Source organism: Cervus elaphus, chromosome 26 (assembly GCF_910594005.1).
Source record: "Cervus elaphus chromosome 26, mCerEla1.1, whole genome shotgun sequence".
Lineage (NCBI taxonomy): Eukaryota > Metazoa > Chordata > Mammalia > Artiodactyla > Cervidae > Cervus > Cervus elaphus.
Genome location: NC_057840.1, coordinates 2,757,724 through 2,783,602, shown reverse-complemented (window position 1 = coordinate 2,783,602; position 25,879 = coordinate 2,757,724).

The following is a 25,879-nucleotide window of genomic DNA, read 5'->3' as shown; positions in this document are numbered from 1 at the left end:
CAGAGAGAAAGACTTAGTTCCCCACCTCATCGCGACCGATAGCCTCACATCCTTTGAAAACTCCAGAGGTACGCGGAGATCAGTGCCTCCAAAGGAGACGATGCCTGACTCCTCGTGAAACTTGATAGGAGTCCCAGGATTCCTGTGGCACTTGGAAAGGGACACTTGGTCTCCCGCCTCAGGTGGAGAGGCGTCCCAATTGCCCTGCCAAGCCTCGAGGAGAATCCAGAGTTGTCCCTCGCAACTAGGCAGGAGTCCTGACGTCGCTGAAGAAACACGTGGGTGGAAGGGCCATCCCCGTCGTAACTCGAGAATATACCCCAGGTTCCCGCCGCAACTCGAGAAAAACCATGAGACTTCCCCCTCGCCGCGAGATGAGGCCCGATTCCCCTGCACTGCGTGCAGAGCAATTCCGTGTTGCACATCACACATGAAAGGAGCCTTGATTTCCTTGATGGCACTCCAGAGAAACCCCAAGAACACTGTTTCAAGGCTAGAGGGATCCTGAGGTCACTGAAGCAACACGAAAGAGCTCCGTGGGCCAAAAATCAACTCGAGATGAGAGGTTAGTCCCTGGCTTCGACTCCAGAGGAATACCACCTTACCACAAGCACCTCAAGAGGAGGCTTCTCTCAGCTCTAGCTATGTGAGAGGGACCCTGAGTTTGCGGCCTCAAGTGGAATGGACACCGCGATGCCCTGACGCGAAATAAGGCTGGATATCCCTGCAGTGACTTGAATGCAGGGTCGTCTTGCATCTCCCAGGACGAAAGGATGTCTGAATCCCCTGTGGAAAGCTCAGAGAAAGACTTAGTTCCCCACCTCATCGCGACCGATAGCCTCACATCCTTTGAAAACTCCAGAGGTACGCGGAGATCAGTGCCTCCAAAGGAGACGATGCCTGGCTCCTCGTCGAACTTGATAGGAGTCCCAGGATTCCTGTGGCACTTGGAAAGGGACACTTGGTCTCCCGCCTCAGCTGGAGAGGCGTCCCAATTGCCCTGCCAAGCCTCGAGGAGAATCCAGAGTTGTCCCTCGCAACTAGGCAGGAGTCCTGACGTCGCTGAAGAAACACGTGGGTGGAAGGGCCATCCCCGTCGTAACTCGAGAATATACCCCAGGTTCCCGCCGCAACTCGAGAAAAACCATGAGACTTCCCCCTCGCCGCGAGATGAGACCCGATTCCCCTGCACTACGTGCAGAGCAATTCCGTGTTGCACATCACACATGAAAGGAGCCTTGATTTCCTTGATGGCACTCCAGAGAAACCCCAAGAACACTGTTTCAAGGCTAGAGGGATCGTGAGGTCACTGTAGCAACACGAAAGAGCTCCGTGGACCAAGAATCAACACGAGATGAGAGGTTAGTCCCTGGCTTCGACTCCTGAGGAATACCACCTTACCACAAGCACCTCAAGAGGAGGCTTCTCTCAGCTCTAGGTATGTGTGAGGGATCCTGAGTTTGCGGCCACAAGTGGAATGGACACCGCGATGCCCTGACTCGAAATAAGGCCGGATATCCCTGCAGTGACTTGAATGCAGGCTCGTCTTGCATCTCGCAAGAAGAAAGGATGTCTGCATCCCCTGTGGAGACCACTGAGAAACACCTAGTTCCCCACCTCATCGCGACCGGAGGCCTCACATCCTTTGAAAACTCCAGAGGTACGCGGAGATCAGTGCCTCCAAAGGAGACGATGCCTGACTCCTCGTGAAACTTGATAGGAGTCCCAGGATTCTTGTGGCACGTGGAAAGGGACCCTTGGTCTCCCGCCTCAGCTGGAGAGGCGTCCCAATTGCCCTGCCAAGCCTCGAGGAGAATCCCGAGTTGTCCCTCGCAACTAGGCAGGAGTCCTGACGTCGCTGAAGAAACACGTGGGTGGAAGGGCCATCCCCGTCGTAACTCGAGAATATACCCCAGGTTCCCGCCGCAACTCGAGAAAAACCATGAGACTTCCCCCTCGATGCGAGATGAGGCCCGATTCCCCTGCACTGCGTGCAGAGCAATTCCGTCTTGCACATCACACATGAAAGGAGCCTTGATTTCCTTGATGGCACTCCAGAGAAACCCCAAGAACACTGTTTCAAGGATAGAGGGATCCTGAGGTCACTGTAGCAACACGAAAGAACTCTGTGGACCAAAAATCAACTCGAAAAGAGAGGTTAGTCCCTGGATTCGTCTCCAGAGGAATACCACCTTACCACAAGCACCTCAAGAGGAGGCTTCTCTCAGCTCTCGGTATGTGAGAGGGACCCTGAGTTTGCGGCCTCAAGTGGAATGGACACCGCGATGCCCTGACTCGAAATAAGGCCGGATATCCCTGCAGTGACTTCAATGCAGGCTCGTCTTGCATCTCCCAGGACGAAAGGATGTCTGAATCCCCTGTGGAAAGCAGAGAGAAAGACTTAGTTCCCCACCTCATCGCGACCGATAGCCTCACATCCTTTGAAAACTCCAGAGGTACGCGGAGATCAGTGCCTCCAAAGGAGACGATGCCTGACTCCTCGTGAAACTTGATAGGAGTCCCAGGATTCCTGTGGCACTTGGAAAGGGACACTTGGTCTCCCGCCTCAGGTGGAGAGGCGTCCCAATTGCCCTGCCAAGCCTCGAGGAGAATCCAGAGTTGTCCCTCGCAACTAGGCAGGAGTCCTGACGTCGCTGAAGAAACACGTGGGTGGAAGGGCCATCCCCGTCGTAACTCGAGAATATACCCCAGGTTCCCGCCGCAACTCGAGAAAAACCATGAGACTTCCCCCTCGCCGCGAGATGAGGCCCGATTCCCCTGCACTGCGTGCAGAGCAATTCCGTGTTGCACATCACACATGAAAGGAGCCTTGATTTCCTTGATGGCACTCCAGAGAAACCCCAAGAACACTGTTTCAAGGCTAGAGGGATCCTGAGGTCACTGAAGCAACACGAAAGAGCTCCGTGGGCCAAAAATCAACTCGAGATGAGAGGTTAGTCCCTGGCTTCGACTCCAGAGGAATACCACCTTACCACAAGCACCTCAAGAGGAGGCTTCTCTCAGCTCTAGCTATGTGAGAGGGACCCTGAGTTTGCGGCCTCAAGTGGAATGGACACCGCGATGCCCTGACGCGAAATAAGGCTGGATATCCCTGCAGTGACTTGAATGCAGGGTCGTCTTGCAAGTCCCAAGATGAAAGGATGTCTGAATCCCCTGTGGAGACCACAGAGAAAGACCTAGTTCCCCACCTCATCGCGACCGGAGGCCTCACATCCTTTGAAAACTCCAGAGGTACGCGGAGATCAGTGCCTCCAAAGGAGACGATGCCTGACTCCTCGTGAAACTTGATAGGAGTCCCAGGATTCCTGTGGCACGTGGAAAGGGACCCTTGGTCTCCCGTCTCAACTGGAGAGGCGTCCCAATTGCCCTGCAAAGCCTCGAGGAGAATCCCGAGTTGTCCCTCGCAACTAGGCAGGAGTCCTGACGTCACTGAAGAAACACGTGGGTGGAAGGGCCATCCCCGTCGTAACTCGAGAATATACCCCAGGTTCCCGCCGCAACTCGAGAAAAACCATGAGACTTCCCCCTCGCCTCGAGATGAGGTTTGATTCCCCTGCACTGCGTGCAGAGCAATTCCGTGTTGCACATCACACATGAAAGGAGCCTTGATTTCCTTGATGGCACTCCAGAGAAACCCCAAGAACACTGTTTCAAGGCTAGAGGGATCCTGAGGTCACTGTAGCAACACGAAAGAGCTCCGTGGGCCAAAAATCAACTCGAGATGAGAGGTTAGTCCCTGGCTTCGACTCCAGAGGAATACCACCTTACCACAAGCACCTCAAGAGGAGGCTTCTCTCAGCTCTAGGTATGTGAGAGGGACCCTGAGTTTGCGGCCTCAAGTGGAATGGACACCGCGATGCCCTGACTCGAAATAAGGCCGGATATCCCTGCAGTGACTTCAATGCAGGCTCGTCTTGCATCTCCCAGGACGAAAGGATGTCTGAATCCCCTGTGGAAAGCACAGAGAAAGACTTAGTTCCCCACCTCATCGCGACCGATAGCCTCACATCCTTTGAAAACTCCAGAGGTACGCGGAGATCAGTGCCTCCAAAGGAGACGATGCCTGACTCCTCGTGAAACTTGATAGGAGTCCCAGGATTCCTGTGGCACTTGGAAAGGGACACTTGGTCTCCCGCCTCAGGTGGAGAGGCGTCCCAATTGCCCTGCCAAGCCTCGAGGAGAATCCAGAGTTGTCCCTCGCAACTAGGCAGGAGTCCTGACGTCGCTGAAGAAACACGTGGGTGGAAGGGCCATCCCCGTCGTAACTCGAGAATATACCCCAGGTTCCCGCCGCAACTCGAGAAAAACCATGAGACTTCCCCCTCGCCGCGAGATGAGGCCCGATTCCCCTGCACTGCGTGCAGAGCAATTCCGTGTTGCACATCACACATGAAAGGAGCCTTGATTTCCTTGATGGCACTCCAGAGAAACCCCAAGAACACTGTTTCAAGGCTAGAGGGATCCTGAGGTCACTGAAGCAACACGAAAGAGCTCCGTGGGCCAAAAATCAACTCGAGATGAGAGGTTAGTCCCTGGCTTCGACTCCAGAGGAATACCACCTTACCACAAGCACCTCAAGAGGAGGCTTCTCTCAGCTCTAGGTATGTGAGAGGGACCCTGAGTTTGCGGCCTCAAGTGGAATGGACACCGCGATGCCCTGACGCGAAATAAGGCTGGATATCCCTGCAGTGACTTGAATGCAGGGTCGTCTTGCAAGTCCCAAGATGAAAGGATGTCTGAATCCCCTGTGGAGACCACAGAGAAAGACCTAGTTCCCCACCTCATCGCGACCGGAGGCCTCACATCCTTTGAAAACTCCAGAGGTACGCGGAGATCAGTGCCTCCAAAGGAGACGATGCCTGACTCCTCGTGAAACTTGATAGGAGGCCCAGGATTCCTGTGGCACGTGGAAAGGGACCCTTGGTCTCCCGTCTCAACTGGAGAGGCGTCCCAATTGCCCTGCAAAGCCTCGAGGAGAATCCCGAGTTGTCCCTCGCAACTAGGCAGGAGTCCTGACGTCACTGAAGAAACACGTGGGTGGAAGGGCCATCCCCGTCGTAACTCGAGAATATACCCCAGGTTCCCGCCGCAACTCGAGAAAAACCATGAGACTTCCCCCTCGCCGCGAGATGAGGCCCGATTCACCTGCACTGCGTGCAGAGCAATTCCGTGTTGCACATCACACATGAAAGGAGCCTTGATTTCCTTGATGGCACTCCAGAGAAACCCCAAGAACACTGTTTCAAGGCTAGAGGGATCCTGAGGTCACTTTAGCAACACGAAAGAGTTCCGTGGGCCAAAAATCAACTCGAGATGAGAGGTTAGTCCCTGGCTTCGACTCCTGAGGAATACCACCTTACCACAAGCACCTCAAGAGGAGGCTTCTCTCAGCTTTAGGTATGTGAGAGGGATCCTGAGTTTGCGGCCTCAAGTGGAATGGACACCGCGATGCCCTGACACGAAATAAGGCCGGATATCCCTGCAGTGACTTGAATGCAGGCTCGTCTTGCATCTCCCAAGAAGAAAGGATGTCTGAATCCCCTGTGGAGAACACAGAGGAACACCTAGTTCCCCACCTCATCGCGACCGGAGGCCTCACATTCTTTGAAAACTCCAGAGGTACGCGGAGATCAGTGCCTCCAAAGGAGACGAAGCCTGACTCCTCGTGAAACTTGATAGGAGTCCCAGGATTCTTGTGGCACGTGGAAAGGGACCCTTGGTCTCCCGCCTCAGCTGGAGAGGCGTTCCAATTGCCCTGCCAAGCCTTGAGGAGAATCCCGAGTTGTCCCTCGCAACTAGGCAGGAGTCCTGACGTGGCTGAACAAACACGTGGGTGGAAGGTCCATCCCCGTCGTAACTCGAGAATATTCCCCAGGTTCCCGCCGCAACTCGAGAAAAACCATGAGACTTCCCCCTCGATGCGAGATGAGGCCCGATTCCCCTGTACTGCGTGCAGAGCAATTCCGTGTTGCACATCACACATGAAAGGAGCCTTGATTTCCTTGATGGCACTCCAGAGAAAGCCCAAGAACACTGTTTCAAGGCTAGAGGGATCCTGAGGTCACTGTATCAACACGAAAGAACTCTGTGGACCAAAAATCAACTCGAAAAGAGAGGTTAGTCCCTGGATTCGTCTCCAGAGGAATACCACCTTACCACAAGCACCTCAAGAGGAGGCTTCTCTCAGCTCTAGGTATGTGAGAGGGACCCTGAGTTTGCGGCCTCAAGTGGAATGGACACCGCGATGCCCTGACTCGAAATAAGGCCGGATATCCCTGCAGTGACTTCAATGCAGGCTCGTCTTGCATCTCCCAGGACGAAAGGATGTCTGAATCCCCTGTGGAAAGCACAGAGAAAGACTTAGTTCCCCACCTCATCGCGACCGATAGCCGCACATCCTTTGAAAACTCCAGAGGTACGCGGAGATCAGTGCCTCCAAAGGAGACGATGCCTGACTCCTCGTGAAACTTGATTTGAGTCCCAGGATTCCTGTGGCACTTGGAAAAGGACACTTGGTCTCCCGCCTCAGCTGGAGAGGCGTCCCAATTGCCCTGCCAATCCTCGAGGAGAATCCAGAGTTGTCCCTCGCAACTAGGCAGGAGTCCTGACGTCGCTGAAGAAACACGTGGGTGGAAGGGCCATCCCCGTCGTAACTCGAGAATATACCCCAGGTTCCCGCCGCAACTCGAGAAAAACCATGAGACTTCCCCCTCGCCGCGAGATGAGGCCCGATTCCCCTGCACTGCATGCAGAGCCATTCCGTGTTGCACATCACACATGAAAGGAGCCTTGATTTCCTTGATTGCACTCCAGAGAAACCCCAAGAACACTGTTTCAAGGCTAGAGGGATCCTGAGGTCACTGTAGCAACACGAAAGAGCTCCGTGGGCCAAAAATCAACTCAAGATGAGAGGTTAGTCCCTGGCTTCGACTCCAGAGGAATACCACCTTACCACAAGCACCTCAAGAGGAGGCTTCTCTCAGCTCTAGGTATGTGAGAGGGACCCTGAGTTTTCGGCCTCAAGTGGAATGGACACCGCGATGCCCTGACTCGAAATAAGGCCGGATATCCCTGCAGTGACTTGAATGCAGGCTCGTCTTGCATCTCCCAAGAAGAAAGGATGTCTGAATCCCCTGTGGAGACCACAGAGAAACACCTAGTTCCCCACCTCATCGCGACCGGAGGCCTCACATCCTTTGAAAACTCCAGAGGTACGCGGAGATCAGTGCCTCCAAAGGAGACGATGCCTGACTCCTCGTGAAACTTGATAGGAGTCCCAGGATTCTTGTGGCACGTGGAAAGGGACCCTTGGTCTCCCGCCTCAGCTGGAGAGGCATTCCAATTGCCCTGCCAAGCCTCGAGGAGAATCCCGAGTTGTCCCTCACAACTAAGCAGGAGTCCTGACGTCGCTGAAGAAACACGTGGGTGGAAGGGCCATCCCCGTCGTAACTCGAGAATATACCCCAGGTTCCCGCCGCAACTCGATAAAAACCATGAGACTTCCGCCTCGATGCGAGATGAGGCCCGATTCCCCTGCACTGCGTGCAGAGCAATTCCGTGTTGCACATCACACATGAAAGGAGCCTTGATTTCCTTGATGGCACTCCAGAGAAACCCCAAGAACACTGTTTCAAGGCTAGAGGGATCCTGAGGTCACTGTAGCAACACGAAAGAACTCTGTGGACCAAAAATCAACACGAAAAGAGAGGTTAGTCCCTGGATTCGTCTCCAGAGGAATACCACCTTACCACAAGCACCTCAAGAGGAGGCTTCTCTCAGCTCTAGGTATGTGAGAGGTACCCTGAGTTTGCGGCCTCAAGTGGAATGGACACCGCGATGCCCTGACTCGAAATAAGGCCGGATATCCCTGCAGTGACTTCAATGCAGGCTCGTCTTGCATCTCCCAAGACGAAAGGATGTCTGAATCCCCTGTGGAAAGCACAGAGAAAGACTTAGTTCCCCACCTCATCGCGACCGATAGCCTCACATCCTTTGAAAACTCCAGAGGTACGCGGAGATCAGTGCCTCCAAAGGAGACGATGCCTGACTCCTCGTGAAACTTGATAGGAGTCCCAGGATTCCTGTGGCACTTGGAAAGGGACACTTGGTCTCCCGCCTCAGGTGGAGAGGCGTCCCAATTGCCCTGCCAAGCCTCGAGGAGAATCCAGAGTTGTCCCTCGCAACTAGGCAGGAGTCCTGACGTCGCTGAAGAAACACGTGGGTGGAAGGGCCATCCCCGTCGTAACTCGAGAATATACCCCAGGTTCCCGCCGCAACTCGAGAAAAACCATGAGACTTCCCCCTCGCCGCGAGATGAGGCCCGATTCCCCTGCACTGCGTGCAGAGCAATTCCGTGTTGCACATCACACATGAAAGGAGCCTTGATTTCCTTGATGGCACTCCAGAGAAACCCCAAGAACACTGTTTCAAGGCTAGAGGGATCCTGAGGTCACTGAAGCAACACGAAAGAGCTCCGTGGGCCAAAAATCAACTCGAGATGAGAGGTTAGTCCCTGGCTTCGACTCCAGAGGAATACCACCTTACCACAAGCACCTCAAGAGGAGGCTTCTCTCAGCTCTAGCTATGTGAGAGGGACCCTGAGTTTGCGGCCTCAAGTGGAATGGACACCGCGATGCCCTGACGCGAAATAAGGCTGGATATCCCTGCAGTGACTTGAATGCAGGGTCGTCTTGCAAGTCCCAAGATGAAAGGATGTCTGAATCCCCTGTGGAGACCACAGAGAAAGACCTAGTTCCCCACCTCATCGCGACCGGAGGCCTCACATCCTTTGAAAACTCCAGAGGTACGCGGAGATCAGTGCCTCCAAAGGAGACGATGCCTGACTCCTCGTGAAACTTGATAGGAGTCCCAGGATTCCTGTGGCACGTGGAAAGGGACCCTTGGTCTCCCGTCTCAACTGGAGAGGCGTCCCAATTGCCCTGCAAAGCCTCGAGGAGAATCCCGAGTTGTCCCTCGCAACTAGGCAGGAGTCCTGACGTCACTGAAGAAACACGTGGGTGGAAGGGCCATCCCCGTCGTAACTCGAGAATATACCCCAGGTTCCCGCCGCAACTCGAGAAAAACCATGAGACTTCCCCCTCGCCGCGAGATGAGGCCCGATTCACCTGCACTGCGTGCAGAGCAATTCCGTGTTGCACATCACACATGAAAGGAGCCTTGATTTCCTTGATGGCACTCCAGAGAAACCCCAAGAACACTGTTTCAAGGCTAGAGGGATCCTGAGGTCACTTTAGCAACACGAAAGAGTTCCGTGGGCCAAAAATCAACTCGAGATGAGAGGTTAGTCCCTGGCTTCGACTCCTGAGGAATACCACCTTACCACAAGCACCTCAAGAGGAGGCTTCTCTCAGCTTTAGGTATGTGAGAGGGATCCTGAGTTTGCGGCCTCAAGTGGAATGGACACCGCGATGCCCTGACACGAAATAAGGCCGGATATCCCTGCAGTGACTTGAATGCAGGCTCGTCTTGCATCTCCCAAGAAGAAAGGATGTCTGAATCCCCTGTGGAGAACACAGAGGAACACCTAGTTCCCCACCTCATCGCGACCGGAGGCCTCACATTCTTTGAAAACTCCAGAGGTACGCGGAGATCAGTGCCTCCAAAGGAGACGAAGCCTGACTCCTCGTGAAACTTGATAGGAGTCCCAGGATTCTTGTGGCACGTGGAAAGGGACCCTTGGTCTCCCGCCTCAGCTGGAGAGGCGTTCCAATTGCCCTGCCAAGCCTTGAGGAGAATCCCGAGTTGTCCCTCGCAACTAGGCAGGAGTCCTGACGTGGCTGAACAAACACGTGGGTGGAAGGTCCATCCCCGTCGTAACTCGAGAATATTCCCCAGGTTCCCGCCGCAACTCGAGAAAAACCATGAGACTTCCCCCTCGATGCGAGATGAGGCCCGATTCCCCTGTACTGCGTGCAGAGCAATTCCGTGTTGCACATCACACATGAAAGGAGCCTTGATTTCCTTGATGGCACTCCAGAGAAACCCCAAGAACACTGTTTCAAGGCTAGAGGGATCCTGAGGTCACTGTATCAACACGAAAGAACTCTGTGGACCAAAAATCAACTCGAAAAGAGAGGTTAGTCCCTGGATTCGTCTCCAGAGGAATACCACCTTACCACAAGCACCTCAAGAGGAGGCTTCTCTCAGCTCTAGGTATGTGAGAGGGACCCTGAGTTTGCGGCCTCAAGTGGAATGGACACCGCGATGCCCTGACTCGAAATAAGGCCGGATATCCCTGCAGTGACTTCAATGCAGGCTCGTCTTGCATCTCCCAGGACGAAAGGATGTCTGAATCCCCTGTGGAAAGCACAGAGAAAGACTTAGTTCCCCACCTCATCGCGACCGATAGCCTCACATCCTTTGAAAACTCCAGAGGTACGCGGAGATCAGTGCCTCCAAAGGAGACGATGCCTGACTCCTCGTGAAACTTGATTTGAGTCCCAGGATTCCTGTGGCACTTGGAAAAGGACACTTGGTCTCCCGCCTCAGCTGGAGAGGCGTCCCAATTGCCCTGCCAATCCTCGAGGAGAATCCAGAGTTGTCCCTCGCAACTAGGCAGGAGTCCTGACGTCGCTGAAGAAACACGTGGGTGGAAGGGCCATCCCCGTCGTAACTCGAGAATATACCCCAGGTTCCCGCCGCAACTCGAGAAAAACCATGAGACTTCCCCCTCGCCGCGAGATGAGGCCCGATTCCCCTGCACTGCATGCAGAGCCATTCCGTGTTGCACATCACACATGAAAGGAGCCTTGATTTCCTTGATTGCACTCCAGAGAAACCCCAAGAACACTGTTTCAAGGCTAGAGGGATCCTGAGGTCACTGTAGCAACACGAAAGAGCTCCGTGGGCCAAAAATCAACTCAAGATGAGAGGTTAGTCCCTGGCTTCGACTCCAGAGGAATACCACCTTACCACAAGCACCTCAAGAGGAGGCTTCTCTCAGCTCTAGGTATGTGAGAGGGACCCTGAGTTTTCGGCCTCAAGTGGAATGGACACCGCGATGCCCTGACTCGAAATAAGGCCGGATATCCCTGCAGTGACTTGAATGCAGGCTCGTCTTGCATCTCCCAAGAAGAAAGGATGTCTGAATCCCCTGTGGAGACCACAGAGAAACACCTAGTTCCCCACCTCATCGCGACCGGAGGCCTCACATCCTTTGAAAACTCCAGAGGTACGCGGAGATCAGTGCCTCCAAAGGAGACGATGCCTGACTCCTCGTGAAACTTGATAGGAGTCCCAGGATTCTTGTGGCACGTGGAAAGGGACCCTTGGTCTCCCGCCTCAGCTGGAGAGGCATTCCAATTGCCCTGCCAAGCCTCGAGGAGAATCCCGAGTTGTCCCTCACAACTAAGCAGGAGTCCTGACGTCGCTGAAGAAACACGTGGGTGGAAGGGCCATCCCCGTCGTAACTCGAGAATATACCCCAGGTTCCCGCCGCAACTCGATAAAAACCATGAGACTTCCGCCTCGCCGGGTGATGAGGCCCGATTCCCCTGCACTGCGTGCAGAGCAATTCCGTGTTGCACATCACACATGAAAGGAGCCTTGATTTCCTTGATGGCACTCCAGAGAAACCCCAAGAACACTGTTTCAAGGCTAGAGGGATCCTGAGGTCACTGTAGCAACACGAAAGAACTCTGTGGACCAAAAATCAACACGAAAAGAGAGGTTAGTCCCTGGATTCGTCTCCAGAGGAATACCACCTTACCACAAGCACCTCAAGAGGAGGCTTCTCTCAGCTCTAGGTATGTGAGAGGTACCCTGAGTTTGCGGCCTCAAGTGGAATGGACACCGCGATGCCCTGACTCGAAATAAGGCCGGATATCCCTGCAGTGACTTCAATGCAGGCTCGTCTTGCATCTCCCAAGACGAAAGGATGTCTGAATCCCCTGTGGAAAGCACAGAGAAAGACTTAGTTTCCCACCTCATCGCGACCGATAGCCTCACATCCTTTGAAAACTCCAGAGGTATGCGGAGATCAGTGCCTCCAAAGGAGACGATGCCTGACTCCTCGTGAAACTTGATAGGAGACCCAGGATTCCTGTGGCACGTGGAAAGGGACCCTTGGTCTCCCGTCTCAGCTGGAGAGGCGTCCCAATTGCCCTGCCAAGCCTCGAGGAGAATCCAGAGTTGTCCCTCGCAACTAGGCAGGAGTCCTGACGTCGCTGAAGAAACACGTGGGTGGAAGGGCCATCCCCGTCGTAACTCGAGAATATACCCCAGGTTCCCGCCGCAACTCGAGAAAAACCATGAGACTTCCCCCTCGCCGCGAGATGAGGCCCGATTCCCCTGCACTGCGTGCAGAGCAATTCCGTGTTGCACATCACACATGAAAGGAGCCTTGATTTCCTTGATGGCACTCCAGAGAAACCCCAAGAACACTGTTTCAAGGCTAGAGGGATCCTGAGGTCACTGTAGCAACAAGAAAGAGCTCCGTGGGCCAAAAATCAACTCGAGATGAGAGGTTAGTCCCTGGCTTCGACTCCTGAGGAATACCACCTTACCACAAGCACCTTAAGAGGAGGCTTCTCTCAGCTCTAGGTATGTGAGAGGGATCCTGAGTTTGCGGCCTCAAGTGGAATGGACACCGCGATGCCCTGACTCGAAATAAGGCCGGATATCCCTGCAGTGACTTCAATGCAGGCTCGTCTTGCATCTCCCAAGAAGAAAGGATGTCTGAATCCCCTGTGGAGACCACAGAGAAACACCTAGTTCCCCACCTCATCGCGACCGGAGGCCTCACATCCTTTGAAAACTCCAGAGGTACGCGGAGATCAGTGCCTCCAAAGGAGACGAAGCCTGACTCCTCGTGAAACTTGATAGGAGTCCCAGGATTCTTGTGGCACGTGGAAAGGGACCCTTGGTCTCCCGCCTCAGCTGGAGAGGCGTTCCAATTGCCCTGCCAAGCCTCGAGGAGAATCCGGAGTTGTCCCTCGCAACAAGGCAGGAGTCCTGACGTGGCTGAACAAACACCTGGGTGGAAGGGCCATCCCCGTCGTAACTCGAGAATATACCCCAGGTTCCCGCCGCAACTCGAGAAAAACCATGAGACTTCCCCCTCGATGCGAGATGAGGCCCGATTCCCCTGTACTGCGTGCAGAGCAATTCCGTCTTGCACATCACACATGAAAGGAGCCTTGATTTCCTTGATGGCACTCCAGAGAAACCCCAAGAACACTGTTTCAAGGCTAGAGGGATCCTGTGGTCACTGTAGCAACACGAAAGAACTCTGTGGACCAAAAATCAACTCGAAAAGAGAGGTTAGTCCCTGGATTCGTCTCCAGAGGAATACCCCCTTACCACAAGCACCTCAAGAGGAGGCTTCTCTCAGCTCTAGGTATGTGAGAGGGACCCTGAGTTTGCGGCCTCAAGTGGAATGGACACCGCGATGCCCTGACTCGAAATAAGGCCGGATATCCCTGCAGTGACTTCAATGCCGGCTCGTCTTCCATCTCCCACGACGAAAGGATGTCTGAATCCCCTGTGGAAAGCACAGAGAAAGACTTAGTTTCCCACCTCATCGCGACCGATAGCCTCACATCCTTTGAAAACTCCAGAGGTACGCGGAGATCAGTGCCTCCAAAGGAGACGATGCGTGACTCCTCGTGAAACTTGATAGGAGTCCCAGGATTCCTGTGGCACTTGGAAAGGGACACTTGGTCTCCCGCCTCAGCTGGAGAGGCGTCCCAATTGCCCTGCCAAGCCTCGAGGAGAATCCCGAGTTGTCCCTCGCAACTAGGCAGGAGTCCTGACGTCGCTGAAGAAACTCGTGGGTGGAAGGGCCATCCCCGTCGTAACTCGAGAATATACCCCAGGTTCCCGCCGCAACTCGAGAAAAACCATGAGACTTCCCCCTCGCCGCGAGATGAGGCCCGATTCCCCTGCACTGCGTGCAGAGCAATTCCGTGTTGCACATCACACATGAAAGGAGCCTTGATTTCCTTGATGGCACTCCAGAGAAACCCCAAGAACACTGTTTCAAGGCTAGAGGGATCCTGAGGTCACTGTAGCGACACGAAAGAGCTCCGTGGGCCAAAAATCAACTCGAGATGAGAGGTTAGTCCCTGGCTTCGACTCCAGAGGAATACCACCTTACCACAAGCACCTCAAGAGGAGGCTTCTCTCAGCTCTAGGTATGTGAGAGGGACCCTGAGTTTGCGGCCTCAAGTGGAATGGACACCGCGATGCCCTGACTCGAAATAAGGCCGGATATCCCTGCAGTGACTGGAATGCAGGGTCGTCCTGCATCTCTCAAGACGAAAGGGTGTCTGAATCCCCTGTGGAGACCACAGAGAAAGACCTAGATCCCCACCTCATCGCGACAGGAGGCCTCAAATCCTTTGAAAACTCCAGAGGTATGCGGAGATCAGTGCCTCCAAAGGAGACGATGCCTGACTCCTCGTGAAACTTGATAGGAGACCCAGGATTCCTGTGGCACGTGGAAAGGGACCCTTTGTCTCCCGTCTCAGCTGGAGAGGCGTCCCAATTGCCCTGCAAAGCCTCGAGGAGAATCCCGAGTTGTCCCTCGCAACTAGGCAGGAGTCCTGACGTCGCTGAAGAAACACGTGTGTGGAAGGGCCATCCCCGTCGTAACTCGAGAATATACCCCAGATTCCCACTGCAACTCGAGAAAAACCATGAGACTTCCCCCTCGCCGCGAGATGAGGCCCGATTCCCCTGCACTGCGTGCAGAGCAATTCCGTGTTTCACATCACACATGAAAGGAGCCTTGATTTCCTTGATGGCACTCCAGAGAAACCCCAAGAACACTGTTTCAAGGCTAGAGGGATCCTGAGGTCACTGTAGCAACACGAAAGTGCTCTGTGGGCCAAAAATCAACACGAGATGAGAGGTTAGTCCCTGGCTTCGACTCCTGAGGAATACCACCTTACCACAAGCACCTCAAGAGGAGGGTTCTCTCAGCTCTAGGTATGTGAGAGGGATCCTGAGTTTGCGGCTTCAAGTGGAATGGACACCGCGATGCCCTGACTCGAATTTAGGCCGGATATCCCTGCAGTGACTTGAATGCAGGCTCGTCTTGCATCTCCCAAGAAGAAAGGATGTCTGAATCCCCTGTGGAGAACACAGAGAAACACCTAGTTCCCCACCTCATCGCGACCGGAGGCCTCACATCCTTTGAAAACTCCAGAGGTACGCGGAGATCAGTGCCTCCAAAGGAGACGATGCCTGACTCCTCGTGAAACTTGATAGGAGTCCCAGGATTCTTGTGGCACGTGGAAAGGGACCCTTGGTCTCCCGCCTCAGCTGGAGAGGCGTTCCAATTGCCCTGCCAAGCCTCGAGGAGAATCCCGAGTTGTCCCTCGCAACTAGGCAAGAGTCCTGACGTGGCTGAACAAACACGTGTGTGGAAGGGCCATCCCCGTCGTAACTCGAGAATATACCCCAGGTTCCCGCCGCAACTCGAGAAAAACCATGAGACTTCCCCCTCGATGCGAGATGAGGCCCGATTCCCCTGTACTGCGTGCAGAGCAATTCCGTCTTGCACATCACACATGAAAGGAGCCTTGATTTCCTTGATGGAACTCCAGAGAAACCCCAAGAACACTGTTTCAAGGATAGAGGGATCCTGAGGTCACTGTAGCAACACGAAAGAACTCTGTGGACCAAAAATCAACACGAAAAGAGAGGTTAGTCCCTGGATTCGTCTCCAGAGGAATACCACCTTACCACAAGCACCTCAAGAGGAGGCTTCTCTCAGCTCTAGGTATGTGAGAGGTACCCTGAGTTTGCGGCCTCAAGTGGAATGGACACCGCGATGCCCTGACTCGAAATAAGGCCGGATATCCCTGCAGTGACTTCAATGCAGGCTCGTCTTGCATCTCCCAAGACGAAAGGATGTCTGAATCCCCTGTGGAAAGCACAGAGAAAGACTTAGTTTCCCACCTCATCGCGACCGATAGCCTCACATCCTTTGAAAACTCCACAGGTATGCGGAGATCAGTGCCTCCAAAGGAGACGATGCCTGACTCCTCGTGAAACTTGATAGGAGACCCAGGATTCCTGTGGCACGTGGAAAGGGACCCTTGGTCTCCCGTCTCAGCTGGAGAGGCGTCCCAATTGCCCTGCAAAGCCTCGAGGAGAATCCAGAGTTGTCCCTCGCAACTAGGCAGGAGTCCTGACATGGCTGAACACACACGTGTGTGGAAGGGCTATCCCCGTCGTAACTCGAGAATATACCCCAGGTTCCCGCCGCAACTCGAGAAAAACCATGAGACTTCCCCCTCGTCGCGAGATGAGGCCCGATTCCCCTGCACTGCGTGCAGAGCAATTCCGTGTTGCACATCACACATGAAAGGAGCCTTGATTTCCTTGATGGCACTCCAGAGAAACCCCAAGAACACTGTTTCAAGGCTAGAGGGATCCTGAGGTCACTGTAGCAACACGAAAGAGCTCCGTGGGCCAAAAATCAACTCGAGATGAGAGGTTAGTCCCTGGCTTCGACTCCAGAGGAATACCACCTTACCACAAGCACCTCAAGAGGAGGCTTCTCTCAGCTCTAGGTATGTGAGAGGGACCCTGAGTTTGCGGCCTCAAGTGGAATGGACACCACGATGCCCTGACGCGATATAAGGCTGGATATCCCTGCAGTGACTTGAATGCAGGCTCGTCTTGCATCTCCCAAGATGAAAGGATGTCTGAATCCCCTGTGGAGACCACAGAGAAAGACCTAGTTCCCCACCTCATCGCGACCGGAGGCCTCACATCCTTTGAAAACTCCAGAGGTACGCGGAGATCAGTGCCTCCAAAGGAGACGATGCCTGACTCATCGTGAAACTTGATAGGAGACCGAGGATTCTTGTGGCACGTGGAAAGGGACCCTTGGTCTCCCGTCTCAGCTGGAGAGGCGTCGCAATTGCCCTGCAAAACATCGAGGAGAATCCCGAGTTGTCCCTCGCAACTAGGCAGGAGTCCTGACGTCGCTGAAGAAACACGTGGGTGGAAGGGCCATCCCCGTCGTAACTCGAGAATATACCCCAGGTTCCCGCCGCAACTCGAGAAAAACCATGAGACTTCCCCCTCGCCGCGAGATGAGGCCCGATTCCCCTGCACTGCGTGCAGAGCAATTCCGTGTTGCACATCACACATGAAAGGAGCCTTGATTTCCTTGATGGCACTCCAGAGAAACCCCAAGAACACTGTTTCAAGGATAGAGGGATCCTGAGGTCACTGTAGCAACACGAAAGAACTCTGTGGACCAAAAATCAACTCGAAAAGAGAGGTTAGTCCCTGGCTTCGACTCCAGAGGAATACCACCTTACCACAAACACCTCAAGAGGAGTCTTCTCTCAGCTCTAGGTATGTGAGAGGGACCCTGAGTTTGCGGCCTCAAGTGGAATGGACACCGCGATGCCCTGACTCGAAATAAGGCCGGATATCCCTGCAGTGACTTCAATGCAGGCTCGTCTTGCATCTCCCAGGACGAAAGGATGTCTGAATCCCCTGTGGAAAGCACAGAGAAAGACTTAGTTCCCCACCTCATCGCGACCGATAGCCTCACATCCTTTGAAAACTCCAGAGGTACGCGGAGATCAGTGCCTCCAAAGGAGACGATGCCTGACTCCTCGTGAAACTTGATAGGAGTTCCAGGATTCCTGTGGCACTTGGAAAGGGACACTTGGTCTCCCGCCTCAGCTGGAGAGGCGTCCCAATTGCCCTGCCAAGCCTCGAGGAGAATCCAGAGTTGTCCCTCGCAACTAGGCAGGAGTCCTGACGTCGCTGAAGAAACACGTGGGTGGAAGGGCCATCCCCGTCGTAACTCGAGAATATACCCCAGGTTCCCGCCGCAACTCGAGAAAAACCATGAGACTTCCCCCTCGCCGCGAGATGAGGCCCGATTCCCCTGCACTGCGTGCAGAGCAATTCCGTGTTGCACATCACACATGAAAGGAGCCTTGATTTCCTTGATGGCACTCCAGAGAAACCCCAAGAACACTGTTTCAAGGCTAGAGGGATCCTGAGGTCACTGTAGCAACAAGAAAGAGCTCCGTGGGCCAAAAATCAACTCGAGATGAGAGGTTAGTCCCTGGCTTCGACTCCTGAGGAATACCACCTTACCACAAGCACCTCAAGAGGAGGCTTCTCTCAGCTCTAGGTATGTGAGAGGGATCCTGAGTTTGCGGCCTCAAGTGGAATGGACACCGCGATGCCCTGACTCGAAATAAGGCCGGATATCCCTGCAGTGACTTCAATGCAGGCTCGTCTTGCATCTCCCAAGAAGAAAGGATGTCTGAATCCCCTGTGGAGACCACAGAGAAACACCTAGTTCCCCACCTCATCGCGACCGCAGGCCTCACATCCTTTGAAAACTCCAGAGGTACGCGGAGATCAGTGCCTCCAAAGGAGACGAAGCCTGACTCCTCGTGAAACTTGATAGGAGTCCCAGGATTCTTGTGGCACGTGGAAAGGGACCCTTGGTCTCCCGCCTCAGCTGGAGAGGCGTTCCAATTGCCCTGCCAAGCCTCGAGGAGAATCCGGAGTTGTCCCTCGCAACAAGGCAGGAGTCCTGACGTGGCTGAACAAACACGTGGGTGGAAGGGCCATCCCCGTCGTAACTCGAGAATATACCCCAGGTTCCCGCCGCAACTCGAGAAAAACCATGAGACTTCCCCCTCGATGCGAGATGAGGCCCGATTCCCCTGTACTGCGTGCAGAGCAATTCCGTGTTGCACATCACACATGAAAGGAGCCTTGATTTCCTTGATGGCACTCCAGAGAAACCCCAAGAACACTGTTTCAAGGCTAGAGGGATCCTGTGGTCACTGTAGCAACACGAAAGAACTCTGTGGACCAAAAATCAACTCGAAAAGAGAGGTTAGTCCCTGGCTTCGACTCCAGAGGAATACCCCCTTACCACAAGCACCTCAAGAGGAGGCTTCTCTCAGCTCTAGGTATGTGAGAGGGACCCTGAGTTTGCGGCCTCAAGTGGAATGGACACCGCGATGCCCTGACTCGAAATAAGGCCGGATATCCCTGCAGTGACTTCAATGCCGGCTCGTCTTCCATCTCCCACGACGAAAGGATGTCTGAATCCCCTGTGGAAAGCACAGAGAAAGACTTAGTTTCCCACCTCATCGCGACCGATAGCCTCACATCCTTTGAAAACTCCAGAGGTACGCGGAGATCAGTGCCTCCAAAGGAGACGATGCGTGACTCCTCGTGAAACTTGATAGGAGTCCCAGGATTCCTGTGGCACTTGGAAAGGGACACTTGGTCTCCCGCCTCAGCTGGAGAGGCGTCCCAATTGCCCTGCCAAGCCTCGAGGAGAATCCAGAGTTGTCCCTCGCAACTAGGCAGGAGTCCTGACGTCGCTGAAGAAACTCGTGGGTGGAAGGGCCATCCCCGTTGTAACTCGAGAATATACCCCAGGTTCCCGCCGCAACTCGAGAAAAACCATGAGACTTCCCCCTCGCCGCGAGATGAGGCCCGATTCCCCTGCACTGCGTGCAGAGCAATTCCGTGTTGCACATCACACATGAAAGGAGCCTTGATTTCCTTGATGGCACTCCAGAGAAACCCCAAGAACACTGTTTCAAGGCTAGAGGGATCCTGAGGTCACTGTAGCAACACGAAAGAGCTCCGTGGGCCAAAAATCAACTCGAGATGAGAGGTTAGTCCCTGGCTTCGACTCCAGAGGAATACCACCTTACCACAAGCACCTCAAGAGGAGGCTTCTCTCAGCTCTAGGTATGTGAGAGGGACCCTGAGTTTGCGGCCTCAAGTGGAATGGACACCGCGATGCCCTGACTCGAAATAAGGCCGGATATCCCTGCAGTGACTGGAATGCAGGCTCGTCCTGCATCTCTCAAGACGAAAGGGTGTCTGAATCCCCTGTGGAGATCACAGAGAAAGACCTAGTTCCCCACCTCATCGCGACAGGAGGCCTCAAATCCTTTGAAAACTCCAGAGGTATGCGGAGATCAGTGCCTCCAAAGGAGACGATGCCTGACTCCTCGTGAAACTTGATAGGAGACCCAGGATTCCTGTGGCACGTGGAAAGGGACCCTTTGTCTCCCGTCTCAGCTGGAGAGGCGTCCCAATTGCCCTGCAAAGCCTCGAGGAGAATCCCGAGTTGTCCCTCGCAACTAGGCAGGAGTCCTGACGTCGCTGAAGAAACACGTGTGTGGAAGGGCCATCCCCGTCGTAACTCGAGAATATACCCCAGATTCCCACTGCAACTCGAGAAAAACCATGAGACTTCCCCCTCGCCGCGAGATGAGGCCCGATTCCCCTGCACTGCGTGCAGAGCAATTCCGTGTTGCACATCACACATGAAAGGAGCCTTGATTTCCTTGATGGCACTCCAGAGAAACCCCAAGAACACTGTTTCAAGGCTAGAGGGATCCTGAGGTCACTGTAGCAACACGAAAGTGCTCTGTGGGCCAAAAATCAACACGAGATGAGAGGTTAGTCCCTGACTTCGACTCCTGAGGAATACCACCTTACCACAAGCACCTCAAGAGGAGGGTTCTCTCAGCTCTAGGTATGTGAGAGGGATCCTGAGTTTGCGGCTTCAAGTGGAATGGACACCGCGATGCCCTGACTCGAATTTAGGCCGGATATACCTGCAGGGACTTGAATGCAGGCTCGTCTTGCATCTCCCAAGAAGAAAGGATGTCTGAATCCCCTGTGGAGACCACAGAGAAACACCTAGTTCCCCACCTCATCGCGACCGGAGGCCTCACATCCTTTGAAAACTCCAGAGGTACGCGGAGATCAGTGCCTCCAAAGGAGACGATGCCTGACTCCTCGTGAAACTTGATAGGAGTCCCAGGATTCTTGTGGCACGTGGAAAGGGACCCTTGGTCTCCCGCCTCAGCTGGAGAGGCGTTCCAATTGCCCTGCCAAGCCTCGAGGAGAATCCCGAGTTGTCCCTCGCAACTAGGCAAGAGTCCTGACGTGGCTGAACAAACACGTGTGTGGAAGGGCCATCCCCGTCGTAACTCGAGAATATACCCCAGGTTCCCGCCGCAACTCGAGAAAAACCATGAGACTTCCCCCTCGATGCGAGATGAGGCCCGATTCCCCTGTACTGCGTGCAGAGCAATTCCGTCTTGCACATCACACATGAAAGGAGCCTTGATTTCCTTGATGGCACTCCAGAGAAACCCCAAGAACACTGTTTCAAGGATAGAGGGATCCTGAGGTCACTGTAGCAACACGAAAGAACTCTGTGGACCAAAAATCAACACGAAAAGAGAGGTTAGTCCCTGGATTCGTCTCCAGAGGAATACCACCTTACCACAAGCACCTCAAGAGGAGGCTTCTCTCAGCTCTAGGTATGTGAGAGGTACCCTGAGTTTGCGGCCTCAAGTGGAATGGACACCGCGATGCCCTGACTCGAAATAAGGCCGGATATCCCTGCAGTGACTTCAATGCAGGCTCGTCTTGCATCTCCCAAGACGAAAGGATGTCTGAATCCCCTGTGGAAAGCACAGAGAAAGACTTAGTTTCCCACCTCATCGCGACCGATAGCCTCACATCCTTTGAAAACTCCAGAGGTATGCGGAGATCAGTGCCTCCAAAGGAGACGATGCCTGACTCCTCGTGAAACTTGATAGGAGACCCAGGATTCCTGTGGCACGTGGAAAGGGACCCTTGGTCTCCCGTCTCAGCTGGAGAGGCGTCCCAATTGCCCTGCAAAGCCTCGAGGAGAATCCAGAGTTGTCCCTCGCAACAAGGCAGGAGTCCTGACATGGCTGAACACACACGTGTGTGGAAGGGCTATCCCCGTCGTAACTCGAGAATATACCCCAGGTTCCCGCCGCAACTCGAGAAAAACCATGAGACTTCCCCCTCGTCGCGAGATGAGGCCCGATTCCCCTGCACTGCGTGCAGAGCAATTCCGTGTTGCACATCACACATGAAAGGAGCCTTGATTTCCTTGATGGCACTCCAGAGAAACCCCAAGAACACTGTTTCAAGGCTAGAGGGATCCTGAGGTCACTGTAGCAACACGAAAGAGCTCCGTGGGCCAAAAATCAACTCGAGATGAGAGGTTAGTCCCTGGCTTCGACTCCAGAGGAATACCACCTTACCACAAGCACCTCAAGAGGAGGCTTCTCTCAGCTCTAGGTATGTGAGAGGGACCCTGAGTTTGCGGCCTCAAGTGGAATGTACACCACGATGCCCTGACGCGATATAAGGCTGGATATCCCTGCAGTGACTTGAATGCAGGCTCGTCTTGCATCTCCCAAGACGAAAGGATGTCTGAATCCCCTGTGGAGACCACAGAGAAAGACCTAGTTCCCCACCTCATCGCGACCGGAGGCCTCACATCCTTTGAAAACTCCAGAGGTACGCGGAGATCAGTGCCTCCAAAGGAGACGATGCCTGACTCATCGTGAAACTTGATAGGAGACCGAGGATTCTTGTGGCACGTGGAAAGGGACCCTTGGTCTCCCGTCTCAGCTGGAGAGGCGTCGCAATTGCCCTGCAAAACATCGAGGAGAATCCCGAGTTGTCCCTCGCAACTAGGCAGGAGTCCTGACGTCGCTGAAGAAACACGTGGGTGGAAGGGCCATCCCCGTCGTAACTCGAGAATATACCCCAGGTTCCCGCCACAACTCGAGAAAAACCATGAGACTTCCCCCTCGCCGCGAGATGAGGCCCGATTCCCCTGCACTGCGTGCAGAGCAATTCCGTGTTGCACATCACACATGAAAGGAGCCTTGATTTCCTTGATGGCACTCCAGAGAAACCCCAAGAACACTGTTTCAAGGATAGAGGGATCCTGAGGTCACTGTAGCAACACGAAAGAACTCTGTGGACCAAAAATCAACTCGAAAAGAGAGGTTAGTCCCTGGCTTCGACTCCAGAGGAATACCACCTTACCACAAGCACCTCAAGAGGAGTCTTCTCTCAGCTCTAGGTATGTGAGAGGGACCCTGAGTTTGCGGCCTCAAGTGGAATGGACACCGCGATGCCCTGACTCGAAATAAGGCCGGATATCCCTGCAGTGACTTCAATGCAGGCTCGTCTTGCATCTCCCAGGACGAAAGGATGTCTGAATCCCCTGTGGAAAGCACAGAGAAAGACTTAGTTCCCCACCTCATCGCGACCGATAGCCTCACATCCTTTGAAAACTCCAGAGGTACGCGGAGATCAGTGCCTTCAAAGGAGACGATGCATGACTCCTCGTGAAACTTGATAGGAGTCCCAGGATTCCTGTGGCACTTGGAAAGGGACACTTGGTCTCCCGCCTCAGCTGGAGAGGCGTCCCAATTGCCCTGCCAAGCCTCGAGGAGAATCCAGAGTTGTCCCTCGCAACTAGGCAGGAGTCCTGACGTCGCTGAAGAAACACGTGGGTGGAAGGGCCATCCCCGTCAAAACTCGAGAATATACCCCAGGTTCCCGCCGCAACTCGAGAAAAACCATGAGACTTCCCCCTCGCCGCGAGATGAGGCCCGATTCCCCTGCACTGCGTGCAGAGCAATTCCGTGTTGCACATCACACATGAAAGGAGCCTTGATTTCCTTGATGGCACTCCAGAGAAACCCCAAGAACACTGTTTCAAGGCTAGAGGGATCCTGAGGTCACTGTAGCAACACGAAAGAGCTCCGTGGGCCAAAAATCAACTCGAGATGAGAGGTTAGTCCCTGGCTTCGACTCCAGAGGAATACCACCTTACCACAAGCACCTCAAGAGGAGGCTTCTCTCAGCTCTAGGTATGTGAGAGGGACCCTGAGTTTGCGGCCTCAAGTGGAATGGACACCGCGATGCCCTGACGTGAAATAAGGCCGGATATCCCTGCAGTGACTTGAATGCAGGCTCGTCTTGCATCTCCCAAGAAGAAAGGATGTCTGAATCCCCTGTGGAGACCACAGAGAAACACCTAGTTCCCCACCTCATCGCGACCGGAGGCCTCACATCCTTTGAAAACTCCAGAGGTACGCGGAGATCAGTGCCTCCAAAGGAGACGATGCCTGACTCCTCGTGAAACTTGATAGGAGACCCAGGATTCCTGTGGCACGTGGAAAGGGACACTTGGTCTCCCGTCTCAGCTGCAGAGGGTTCCCAATTGCCCTGCAAAGCCTCGAGGAGAATCCCGAGTTGTCCCTCGCAACTAAGCAGGAGTCCTGACATGGCTGAACACACACGTGTGTGGAAGGGCCATTCCCGTTGTAACTCGAGAATATACCCCAAGTTCCCGCCGCAACTCGAGAAAAACCATGAGACTTCCCCTTCGCCGCAAAATGAGGCCCGATTCCCCTGCACTGCGTGCAGAGCAATTCCGTGTTGCACATCACACATGAAAGGAGCCTTGATTTCCTTGATGGCACTCCAGAGAAACCCCAAGAACACTGTTTCAAGGTTGGAGGGATCCTGAGGTCACTGTAGCAACATGAAAGAGATCCGTGGACCAAGAATCAACACGAGATGAGAGGTTAGTCGCTGGCTTCGACTCCTGAGGAATACCACCTTACCACAAGCACCTCAAGAGGAGGCTTCTCTCAGCTCTAGGTATGTGAGAGGGACCCTGAGTTTGCGGCCTCAAGTGGAATGTACACTGCGATGCCCTGACTCGAAATAAGGCCAGATATCCCTGCAGTGACTTGAATGCAGGTTCGTCTTGCATCTCCCAAGAAGAAAGGATGTCTGAATCCCCTGTGGAGACCACAGAGAAACACCTAGTTCCCCACCTCATCGCGACCGGAGGCCTCACATCCTTTGAAAACTCCAGAGGCACGCGGAGATCAGTGGCTCCAAAGGAGACGATGCCTGACTCCTCGTGAAACTTGATAGGAGTCCCAGGATTCTTGTGGCACGTGGAAAGGGACCCTTGGTCTCCCGCCTCAGCTGGAGAGGCGTTCCAATTGCCCTGCCAAGCCTCGAGGAAAATCCCGAGTTGTCCCTCGCAACTAGGCAGGAGTCCTGACGTGGCTGAACAAACACGTGGGTGGAAGGGCCATCCCCGTCGTAACTCGAGAATATACCCCAGGTTCCCGCCGCAACTCGAGAAAAACCATGAGACTTCCCCCTCGATGCGAGATGAGGCCCGATTCCCCTGTACTGCGTGCAGAGCAATTCCGTCTTGCACATCACACATGAAAGGAGCCTTGATTTCCTTGATGGCACTCCAGAGAAACCCCAAGAACACTGTTTCAAGGCTAGAGGGATCCTGAGGTCACTGTAGCAACACGAAAGAGCTCCGTGGGCCAAAAATCAACTCGAGATGAGAGGTTAGTCCCTGGCTTCGACTCCAGAGGAATACCACCTTACCACAAGCACCTCAAGAGGAGGCTTCTCTCAGCTCTAGGTATGTGAGAGGGACCCTGAGTTTGCGGCCTCAAGTGGAATGGACACCGCGATGCCCTGACGCGAAATAAGGCCGGATATCCCTGCAGTGACTGGAATGCAGGCTCGTCTTGCATCTCCCAAGATGAAAGGATGTCTGAATCCCCTGTGGAGACCACAGAGAAAGACCTAGTTCCCCATCTCATCGAGACCGGAGGCCTCACATCCTTTGAAAACTCCAGAGGTATGCGGAGATCAGTGCCTCCAAAGGAGACGATGCCTGACTCCTCGTGAAACTTGATAGGAGTCCCAGGATCCCTGAGGCACGTGGAAAGGGACCCTTGGTCTCCCGCCTCAGCTGGAGAGGCGTCCCAATTGCCTTGCCAAGCCTCGAGGAGAATCCCGAGTTGTGTCTCGCAACTAGGCAGGAGTCCTGACGTGGCTGAACAAACACGTGTGTGGAAGGGAGATCCCCGTCGTAACTCGAGAATATACCCCAGGTTCCCGCCGCAACTCAAGAAAAACCATGAGACTTGCCCCTCGCCGCGAGATGAGGCCCGATTCCCCTGCACTGCGTGCAGAG